The sequence below is a fragment of the Pan troglodytes genome, chromosome 1 (assembly GCF_028858775.2).
Source record: "Pan troglodytes isolate AG18354 chromosome 1, NHGRI_mPanTro3-v2.0_pri, whole genome shotgun sequence".
In the NCBI taxonomy this organism is placed as follows: domain Eukaryota; kingdom Metazoa; phylum Chordata; class Mammalia; order Primates; family Hominidae; genus Pan; species Pan troglodytes.
This window is the reverse complement of record NC_072398.2, coordinates 108,637,838-108,647,142: the sequence shown is the minus strand read 5'-3', so window position 1 is coordinate 108,647,142 and position 9,305 is coordinate 108,637,838. Positions and strand designations below refer to the sequence as shown.

The 9,305-nt window shown below is 40.8% G+C and overlaps 1 long non-coding RNA gene across 1 annotated transcript; it reads right to left on the bottom strand.

The window, feature by feature from the left end:
- Positions 1 to 6,387: 6,387 nt before the first annotated feature.
- On the bottom strand, positions 6,388 to 8,621 carry LOC129137563 (uncharacterized). Its single transcript, XR_008540239.2, has 4 exons — positions 8,047 to 8,621; positions 7,742 to 7,902; positions 6,752 to 7,298; positions 6,388 to 6,592 (listed from the first exon to the last, which is right to left on the bottom strand). It is a non-coding gene; the product is annotated as an uncharacterized LOC129137563 (long non-coding RNA).
- Positions 8,622 to 9,305: the final 684 nt, after the last annotated feature.

Sequence of the window (9,305 nt, the reverse complement as noted above, 5' to 3'; positions counted from 1 at the left end):
AAGGAAGCAGAAAGTGGTTGCTGTCTTGATTTAATGTCTCTCTGATCATGTGAAGTGGCTCACATTCCTCAGATAAAAATTCTTTAAAAAATCTTTCTTTTTGAAAGCATTGATGATCAAAAGCTCAGCCAAGGTGTCCCTCTTTGCCAGGAAAGCTCATTCCCAGATAGTCTTTCCCACGCTGAGGGCAGAGGAGGAAAGGAGCTGCCTCACTGAGGAATTTTTAAGAGCGCCCAAAAGCCCAATTGAAAGGGTGACACCGAGTAGAAAAAAAAGAAAAAGAGAAGAAAAGAAAAAAAAGAGGAGAGAGAGACCTCAGTTAAGTCTGCAGCTATCACTCGTTGAATCATTTCTAGTCTTCAGATACCATAAAATCAGTTTTCTCAGAAGCAGGAAATATATAGCATTAATTATTTGAATAGTACACATATAATTCACACAAGAATGAGAATCACAAAGAGAATCTGTATGCCAGAACAGTAAGGGAACCTATTCCATTAGGGAGCCAACGAAAAACATCAGGGAAAACATCACATCCCAGTTCTTCTTTCATGATTTCTTGTAGCCAAATGACTTCTAATTTTTTCTAGATGAGGTTCTACTTCATGGGAAGTATTTATTTATGTATCTGCAACAAGAGGTTGTAAACACCACACATCCACCTCCCTGCTCAGCTAAATCTATCATCTAAAGCGGGCTGCGGAGGCTGCTGTTGCTGGGGCTCTCCCCTTGGTGTTCTGGGCTGTGTTGTACTAAGTGGAGAAGGTGGTTGTGGGCAAGCGTTGTGCAGAGATCACAACCAGGTGGGCAGGGGGCTGCTCTCTCCACACTATCAGTTGACAATGTACAATTCCTTTTATGAACTCTTGTAAGTGCTGCTGTATCTACCCATTGTTTTTGTTTTGTTTTTATTTTTTTGAGACAGACTCTCTCTCTGTCTCCCAGGCTGGAGTGCAGTGGCACGATCTCGGCTCACTGCAGCCTCTGCCTCCTGGGTTCAAGCGATTCTCCTGCCACAGCCTCTCAAGTTGCTAGGACTACAGGCAGACGCCACTGTGCCCAGCTAATTTTTGTATTTTTAGTAGGGACGGGGTTTCACCATGTTGGACAGGCTGATCTCAAACTCCTGACCTCAGGTGATCCACCCACCTCAGCTGCCCAAAATGCTGCGATTACAGGCATGAGCCACCTAGCCCAGGTTCTACCCATTTTTAAATAAGGCTAATAGTGTCTTTGAAAATATATATCATCTAAAGTGACGCGATTATCTAGTACAACCTTAGCCAGTGAATGAATAGCTTTTTGATGAGCTGTGAAAGAGGCTACAGTTTCATCAGCAATACCTTTCTTTCTTTCTTTCTTTTTCTTTCTTTTTTCCTTTTCTTTTCTTTCTTTTTTTTTAAGACATGGTCTCGCTATGTTGCCCAGGCTAGATTGCAGTGATGCAGTCTCAGCTCACTGCAGCCTCAACCTCCCTCGCTCATGCAATCCTCCCACTTCAGCCTCCCAAGTAGCTGGGATTACACTGACGCACCACTACCCCCGGTTAATTTTTGTATTTTTTTAGTAGAGACGGGGTTTCACCATGTTGGCCAGGGTGTTGAACTCCTGACCTCAGGTACTCTGCCCTCCTTGGCCTCCCGAAGTGCTGGGATTACAAGCGTGAGCCACCGTGCCCGATTCTTTTTTGAATGTTTGGAAGAGTTCGGCTGTGAGGCCATTTGGTCCTGGGCTTCTCTTTGTTGGGAGGTTTTTCAGTCCTTTTATTTGTTATTGGTCGTTCAGGCTTTCGGTTTCTTCTTGATTCAATCCTAGTCGGTTGTGTGTTTCTAAGAATTTATCCATTTACTCTAGGTTATCCAATTTGTTGGTATAGAGCTGTTAATGATAGTTTCTTATGATCCTTTTTACTTGTGAGGCTTCTGTTGTAATACCTCCACTTTCATTTCGGATGTTATTTATTTGAGTCTTCTCTATTTTTTTCTTAGTTTAGCCAAGTGTTTGTTAATTTTACTTTTTCCAGAAATACAACTTGGGTGTGAGAGGCCTACGTTGCATCACCACTGGAGGCCAGTAGTTCCCAATCGGCCTGGGAAGAATAGTAAGATGTTGTCTCTCCTAAAAAGAGAGAGAAAGAGAAAGGAAAAGGAAAAAAAAAAACCCAACAACTCAGTTTTGTTTATTTTTCTGTAGTATTTCTATTCTTCAGTTGATTGACTTCTGCATCGATATGTTGTTTCCTTTCTTCACTGAACTTTGGATTTATTTTGTTGTTTTTTTCCTGGTTTCTTGAGGTGTAATGTTTATTTGCCAAGTCTTTCTTCTTTTTTAATGTATGCATTTATGGTTATAAACTTGACTCTTAGAGCTGTTTTTGCTGTTTCCAAAGATTATGTTGTTTGTTTTCACTTTTGTTTGCCTCAATCAAATTTCCCTTTTGATTTGTTCTTTGATCAGTCAGTTGTTCAGAGTTATGTTGTTTAATTTCCATGTATTTTTGAACTTTCCAGTTTTCCTTATGTAGTTAATTTTTAGTTTCATACCATTGTGGTCAGAAAAGATAATTGATCGGATTGGAATCATTGTTAATTTGTCTAAGATGTACTTTTCATTATTTTAATTAATGTATAATAGTTGTACACATTTTGGGGATACACATGGTATTTTGATAAACATATACAATTTGTAATGATCAAATCAGTGTAAGTAGTATATCTGTCACCTCAAAACTTTATCTTTTCTTTATGTTAGGAATATCCCAATTCCTCTCTTCTAGTTATTTTAAAATATACAAGAAGTTATTTTTGCATATACTATCAAATACTAGAACTTATTCCTTCTATTTAACTATATTTTATATGCATTAACCAATATCTTTTCTTCCTTCTCCCCTATCTCCTTCTCAGCCTCTTGTAACCACTAATTTTTATATATGATATGACACATGAATTCAATTTTTTCTACTTGTTTATTTTTATATGGTTACAAATATGTTACATCAATTGCTTAAAAAGAAAATCCTCAATCATTTGTTGAAATATTATGTATTTTTAAATACATTGCTTTTTTAAGATTGTCAAAAATCTGTTCTCAATATATGTATTGGTTTATATTTGGACTCTATTTTCTTTTGATCCATTTAATTGATCACATACCAAAGCTCTGTTGTGGTCATTACAACTCTGTGATTGTTCTTTAAATCAGGTGGAGCTAGCCCTCCAATTTTGCACTTCGTTACACAGGCATTTTTGTTATGCTAGTTCATGTTAATTTTAGAATCAGCTGCCATTTTCTACCAACGATGCATGCTGAAATTTTGAGTCAGATTGCATTGAATTCATAGATCAAATTAGGGGAAACGGACATCTCAACAATATTCTTACACATGAACAAACAATATCTTTCCAGTTATTAGGCCTGCACTATGTTCTCTGTGAAATATGCTCTAATTTTCAGTCATATTCACATTTATGGATTTTATACACTTGACATTATTGTAAATGGTATTCCTTTTACATTTAAATTCTGCCGTGCAATTGCATAAATACAATTTATTTTTGCATATTGATCTTATATCCTGCTAGAAACAAATGCTTTTTGAATTCGGGTTTGATCGGCCAGTGGCAATATCTTTGGAAACTTTCATATTTACCAGGCATGAAGAATCTTTCTCATTTCAATTGGACCTTTATCACCAGCCCAAGGGAGAGGAAAGTCCTAACGCATATCAAGTTCTGAGGTTGGGAAGAGTTGTACTTTGTAGATAAATGCATGTGAAATGCTCTGTATGTTCACCAATAAGTTTTCCTTAAGATTACTCATGCAGTTATAAGGCTGCCCATTTGCACTTGTGTTTAGCTGCAATACTATAGTTGTAAAATTTAGAAGCCAATGTTCTCCCTTAGTTTAAAATTTAATATTCAAGAATTTACTCCAGTATTATGTAGTGCCAGAAACTTTGGGATGATATGCAATGATATGTCCAGCAAATATGAGTTTGTACCTGATCCATATTAGTTTTATTTCTGATGTGATCTATTATAAAATGAGACCTTAAAGAGCTTTAAAATAATTAATAATGGCATGCTGAGGAGATTAGTTTGTGGGATATTCAGTAGCCGTAGGAAACAGTAGTTCCTACTCTGTATCTCAAGTGAGAGTCCACTCTTCAGTATGTCAGCTTCAAGACCCTGATCTGCAGTGGAATTTGCAGCCCCCTGCTGTGTCAACTTCATTACTTCAAGGGAGGGTGAATGCCTTCAGTTACTTAGGTCACAACTGACACATGTAGCATATTTTGGTACCTCTTCAGTTACTGACCTTTATGCCCACTCATGTCAGGCTTGCTCACCTGAGTGATTCACAAGATCACATTCCCAATGCATCAGATCACTGTGTCACAAAAAACCAAAAGCATTTATTTGTCATTATGTATCTCTCCTGAATTTCAACCTTGATAGGCTAACATGGCTCACAAACAGCTTTAAATTTGGCTTCTCAAATGTCTGTCTAATGGTTTACAAAAGTCTAGTTACTTAAATGAATTTATCTTACAGTCCGGTTTCTACTGTTCCATGCTGTGCCTCTGTGACATAAACCAAGAGTCAGTATATAAAAAGATTTATTCCCACTGGTTTATAACCAACCAATAACTAGTATGCCTGTTATATATAGTTCTGTGCATTGGGTTGCCAGTCTCCTTCCTTCTTTCACCTGATTTTTATTGGAAGTGGAGATGATGTAATGTTATGGGTCACTTCTATTAGCGTCCCTGGACTACAGTTCTACCATCTATTTTTTAAGCTGTTTTACCTTGTTATATAAGATCTGCATATTTAGTAGCATCATTTATGTTATTAATAGTTAACATCAATGGTAGTCACTTCTTTGGTTAGGTCAGAGACTAAAATCTGAAAATTAGAAATCCATTCTTTATTTCAGGTGTGTGCATGCTGTTGTGTTGATCCCTCTCCTCTCCCAGAAAAGTCATTGTAGGCCCAAGTCGATGAAGGGACAGACTGTGAAAGAATGGATGCAGAGCATGGACTAAGTATGCAGTGCCCACTAAGTCGAAAATGTTGCTAAAGTTGCTTTTCTGCGATTGTCTAACATTCCTCTGAGTCACCTCGTCTGCTGCTTAAGAACCCCAAAGCATTTTCTTCACTGTCTTGTGGCCATTGTTATAAACTCCACTCTGTTCTTCCTGTGTCAACTACCACACAGTCTGTTTCATTCCATGGCCCTAAAGGCAGAGCCATTTTTCCAATTTTAGGTACACTAAGGGTATCCTGTTTCTGCAAAACCAATGGATGTTAGTGGTTCTCTTAGTTGTTGTTGTTGTTGCTTTTTTTTTTTTTTTGACGTATGAGGCCATAATTGGAGTAATGTGAAAAATATTTTTTCCTCCAGAAGTTATTAGATGCTGCTATATCCAATATTTGTTCTATCAGTACACTATAATGTATCCCAGCTATGCATTTTATATTTCCTAAAACTTCACTTCTGAGAAGGCCCTTCACGAGTTTTTAGAAATTCATGGCCCACCCAGCAGCATTACTAAGTCTTCTGGAGTCTAGCCTCATGGTCTTTCTGTTGATTTTCCTGCTGTCAACATGTAATCTGTGAAATGAAACAAAGGGAGGGGATCCAGGCCAAGACTTGGCGACATTCACTTATGACAGTCGGCAGTCAGACACCATGTGCGGAGATCCTCCAGATCCTGTTTGACCAGCATCTTTGGGAGGTTAAGAGCCCAGCCCTGTCAGAACCACTATTCATTATCATTGACCCTTTCACCAGAATGTGTGTCGGCTGCTGATTTTCTCACCTCCAGGCAACTCAGGCTGAGCTAGGAGCAGAAATCTTAAGCTCTTGTCACTAAGGACTCTTCTGTGCTTCCTCTGTATCACCCGCCATAACTAGCATAATGCTTTACTCACAGGGGCTCAGGAAATGCACTTGTTGAGCTCAACAAATTGAGAATCCAAGTTGCCTGATAAGCAGAGATGTTATGGTGTAGAGAATTGGATAGGGTAAGCAGAGGAACAAAACAGTATGTCATTTTGTTGTTATTGTTGTTGTTGTTGTTTCTTAGAGTACAAAAATTGTGACTGGCAACTGCTGGGGAATCCTAAGGCAGGACTTTAGTCCCTAACCCCCCCCTACATTCTCACTATATTCATGGAAGCTGCTTTACTCCTTTCCACCTTAGGTATTTCCTCTATAATTAGAGGATAAAATACACAATTTCTAAATGCTAGTACTATGACTGATATAGAATTTATTTTGGACACAGGTGAATCTTGAAGTCTGCAAAGCATTTCAATTACCAAACAGAGGCCAGGCACGGTGGCTCATACCTGTAATCCCAGCACTTTGGGAGGCTGAGGTGGGTGGATCACCTGAGGTCAAGAGTTTGAAACCAGCCTGGCTAACATGGTGAAAGTCCATCTCTACTGAAAATATAGAAAATTAGCCGGGCATGGTGGCATACGCTTGTAATCCCAGCCACTCAGGAGGTTGAGGCAGAAGAATCACTTGAACCCGGAGGCAGAGGTTGCAGTGAGCTGAGATCATGCCATTGCTCTCCAGCCTGGGCAAAAGGAGCGAAACTCCATCACAAATATATATATATATATATATATATATATATATATATATATATAAAATATATATATATATAAGTAGACAGAAGATAGATCATCTGTGATTACTATGTCAAGGACAATTTTAGAATTCTTGTTAAACTCACCTCTTTCTTTTCACAGCTGGCCAGGACTTAGTCAGTATCTACTGAAACCTTGAATATCTTGGCTGTGTTAACTGTTTTGACCCAACATGGAGTGAAAATGTTGGTTGTACCTTGAGATTCTGACATCTGGTTGAAGTCCAGGGTCACTGGCCCAGGACAGGTCATTCAGCTGTTTGAAAAAAAACAGAAGAGAGACCAGGCCATCCACTGAGGTAATCTCCATGCAGCATAGACCACTGGTTCCAATGAACCCACCATCACCATACTTCTCAGGAATCGCTGGTCACTAGACTGAGAGTTCTGTGAAAGCTGAGATCATATCTTACTAATCTCTGTGTTCATGGTTCCCAGCTCAGGGTCTAGCACTGAGGGAGTTCTCAGGAGAGTGTTCATCAATTATTGAATAAAAGCAATTGCAAACCTCCTCTCACCTGTATTCCTGTCCCAAATGTCCTTTCGGGGGTGCGGAGATTTCTCCCAGGATGCAGCAAATCCCTTTCCTTAGACTGGCCCTTGCCTTACACCATTCATGCCCCAGGATCCCTCTCTGTGGGACATTAGAGGAAAATGAGTCTGTTCTGAAGAAGTCCTCTTATGGTTCCCCCTGTCGTTAGGAGCAATGTCTTCAACTAAACTCCCACTCTCTGGGTTGCCACAACACCCCAATGTGGGGGAACTTCCATATTTTCTTAAAATGCTATGTTTCTGTTCTTTCTCTCATGGGCTTGAGTTCCTTTGGGGAGACATTAATATTGAATCCCAAGTGTTTAACACAATGTAAAGAAAATTAAACACCTATAAATATTTATGAGATATCATTTGGAAACCTCCTTCAACTGTAAGTACAGAAGAATATTATAAGTATCACTGCTTTGTATACTAGCAAGGGACGCTTACTCTGGCACCTGACCTAGGGCAGAGCTTTTTATGTAAGAATGGATGTCTCCAACCCTTCTCCCAGCATGGTTATTCCCTCTAACCCACACTGACCTGAAGAGCATCCACTGCTATGGCAGCCCCAAGGTCAAGGCTCCTGGGTCTGGGGCGGGGCTCATGGTCGCATCTTCCCCCCTTGGAGTTGCTGCTGCCCCCTCACTATAAACCAGCTCTGATCCACCCTGTGGCTCTCCCTGGCCAGGGGCAGGAGACTCCTGTGGAGTAAATTTCTCTCTCAGTCCCCACTGCTCAGCTCACGCTACTCCTTGAGGGCTTGGATGATGATAGGCATTGCCCATTTCCCCTGAGGCTTCTGTCCCAATTTGTCCTTATTTCCCCCTTCTTTGGTTTTCATTTACCAATGGCTTGTCCTTTGTGGGTTGTTCTCATCCCCTAAACCTGCTGACTTTCTTTCTTTCATCTGTTCCCTCAGTTCTGGGCTTCCAGTGTGGGGACTCAGCTCAGGCTCCTGCAGGAGACACACAGAGTCAGGTCTCAGCTGCAGGTCCTGGGTGGCATTAAAAACCATCTCAGTTCCTCAGAGACTCAGAGAAAACAAAGTAGGAAGGTACCTCAGAGAGGAACAATAAGCCCCTAACTCACTGAGGAGGAAAGTGAAGCCAAGAAAGACTAACACTCTCCCAGGCTCCCTCACCACATGGTGGCAGCAGATTGACCACACAAGCCTTGGCCTCAGCCTCCAGGTCTAAAGCAGCTAACTCACCCTCCAGGAACTCACTGCTGCGTTTCAGAAAACTTCGGATCAAAAACAGCAATTTCCACTGTGAAAACAAATAAAGTAAAAGGGCTTTTCCTTGGACAAATGCTTTATAACCGTTCTGCAGTCCTAGTATTTATGCTCAGTCAGTTGTCATTCACTGGCTGGTAGATTGGGGCAGGGAGCACATAAAGATTAAGTAATGCTTAACACAAGCCTGCTTTCCCAGCCTGGGATCTCAGCTCCTCCATTCTTCAGGGAGTTTCCTCTGCTGAAACTGCTGGAGAGTCTCAGCCCTCATGTGGGTCATTTCTCCATGATGATACCTGTTATTTTCTTCCTCTCCTGGAGATAAGACAGGGCAGAGATTGGTTCTGGGTCTCCACAATTCTAGGTTTTCTCCTAAACCAGCCAGGTCAGCTGGAAGCAGTCATGACGGAGAGGTCAGGTCAGTGACGAGGGTCCTAGGGGAGCAGGGGGTCACAAGGACAGCCCCTCATGGAGATGGTCAGGACCGTGACATGGGCAACATTTGACCAATTCTGCTGGGGATAATGTGCCAAGGATTAAGGGGAGGATGCTGCCATAAGTAGAAAGAGGAAGAACCAAAGGAGTAGGAGAAGAAGGAAAATAAAATGATTTATATAAAGATAGAAAGGCAGAGCCCAGAGGCAAGCCCCATGTCACAGAGGGTTAGTTCCAGGTTTTGGATCCTAACCAAGAAATTCCTGCTGGACTTTGCTCAGCCCAATTTCAAAAAAGTTTTGGATCAGTGACTTCTTTGTTACTTCCATGTTTCCCCTTTGTGAACAAGAATCGCTAGAATCGTTTTTCTCTGTCTGTCCCACCATTGCACACTGAGGGCAGATAAGCCGTTTGTTCAGTTTCACAGGTTGATAG